The following is a 2,338-nucleotide window of genomic DNA, read 5'->3' on the forward strand; positions in this document are numbered from 1 at the left end:
AAGATTTTGAGACCTGATGATGTCACACTTTGTCCTTACAAAGTTCATCATTAATGCAAAAGGATGGCAGCTGGTACTTATTTACAGGTCAGCCTGTTCTGTGGGTGATACTGTGCGTTATATAGCCGAAGAATGGTCACTTCATACTTCTCCTACAGTAACCTCTGCTGAAACATTTTTGTTTTTTTCAGAATAATTTTCGTTGATTGAAAATGTTTTCTTTTACTTCAGTTATACTTTGTACAAATACAGTTATACTTTGTACAAAGAAACACATTTCCCTAAACTAAAGGAAACCAGATTCCTATGCACTGTATCAGTGTCCAAGCCACCAAGTAACAAAATCATTATGTTACATATTTCTGTGTTCTACTAAGTATTTAAATACTTATTACAAAAAATAAAAATTCTGTCAGCTCTATTGCTGTATACACTATAACATGTTGCGCAGAGAACTTCCTGAGAAAAAGAAGCTATCTATCCATGGAGAAAATTTCAGACAAATTTAGGAATACTGTGATTATTTTGAAGTCTGACTTACAGAATAAAGGAGATTTTCTTCCTTTCTTAGTCCTTCCTTTCCCTTTTCTCCTTCTCTCCATCTTTCACTATAAAAAACTATTTGGAAATGTTAGTCTGTGAATAGAGCTGATCTGTTTTGAATCATATTTTGCAGTAAATTACATTCAGAGTGACCAAATTCACACAACTCTTAAGAATAATATTTTTGCATTTAAGTTTGTTGGTAGCAAAAGAAAATTCTGTCCCAGCACATGGATACAATATCAGCCCAGCATTGTACTTCTCTTAGATTCTACCTTGATTCTGCATGTAGAAATATTCTTGCCTATCATTTATATCTCATTATACCTTTGTTTTCTTACGAGTTTATTGGCGTGCTCCCAGAGCCAAGACTTCAAACAAAATAGTGATGATTCATTTTGGGTGAGGTTCCAAGTAGGTAAATTTAAATGTCATATTTTTGTTCAACATAAACTAATGTAGGACAGAGAGAAATCTGAATGTATTTAATCACCAAGCACTGTTGTGCTGCTGAGAAAAGTCATAAACAGTTGATTCCAAGCTGGGAACACTGTGCCAAACATTTGTATCTGGGACAGGACTGTACGTTCCACCAGTGTGCTGCATGAGGGAGAGTATTAATACAGGGAGTCCAGTACAAACAGAAAAACATTTCAAAACTGAAGGAGGTCAGGACAGTGGGTTGGAAAGTGCCCGGAGGGTTTTCTGCATCCAGAAAAGAAGAAAGGATTATGTCTCCTAATCTGGGACAACACTGAGTAAAATTATTTTCCTATACAATCCATTCAGAAAAGAAGGAAGGCAAAGAATTCCCGAAGGACAATTTTTCTTCAATCATAGTAAAAATAAGTCATTTTGAGGGACAGACAACCGAATTCACTACCATTAGCATACATCTTCCATACTGGCAACAAGATCAGAGTGAGGGCTGTATGAGCACTGCATGCCCATCATGTTACTAAAAGTTTTACTAAGCATAGGAAGGAAATTATACTGCTTTGATGTTGCTTTTGGCTTTCAACACCAGGACTTGGAAGAAAAGGACTGTAAATAATATTTTAACCTGCTTATAAGGATTCAAACCCATATCTCTCAGCAGAGTGCCCTAATCACTCTGTGGTTCAGGGAAGGAAGCACACTCCACATGCCTACTGCTGAAATTGCTCCAGGATTCACTGGTGGAAGGAAAAAAGGTTGAAGAGACAGATGGGAAACAGATTGTATCCCTGTGGTAAGGCATTAACCTTGGAGAAACACAGTCCCTCTGCTAATGTTTGTGCTATCGCAGGGTGCGGGTGGAATGCACGTCTCCTTCCAGGCTGCAGTCCCAACATCTGGGATCGTAGCCCAGATCAGCTCAGTGTCATAACTATGGAAGTTTTGAATTGAATTAAACTACCACGTTCGCCACCTTAAGCACTACATACAGAGTCACACTTTCGTGTAGGCTGTCTGGTTTTGACTACATTTTGATCTTTCGCTTTCAGCAGGTAGGATGAAGTCTGTTTGAAACTTTAACCATATAAACTATCAGAGGATTTGGGCTTCTGACAGGGGCAGATAGAGAAGCTGGATCTGGAGCTTCCAGAGATGAAGCAAGAGTGGAGATAAATACATTTCTGATACATTTCTGATACATTCTGATACATTTCTGTGGTAAATACATTTCTGATAAAGCGTAAGTTTGGGTCCACTTCCTGATATTTCTAATTCTCTCCATGCAGTGAGCTGCATTCAGGATTTTGGCTCATTTGGGGCCCAGACTGGCACTCTTCAGGGCACCATGCTACCTTAC

This window comes from Caloenas nicobarica, chromosome 1 (assembly GCF_036013445.1).
Source record: "Caloenas nicobarica isolate bCalNic1 chromosome 1, bCalNic1.hap1, whole genome shotgun sequence".
NCBI classification, from domain to species: Eukaryota; Metazoa; Chordata; class Aves; order Columbiformes; family Columbidae; genus Caloenas; species Caloenas nicobarica.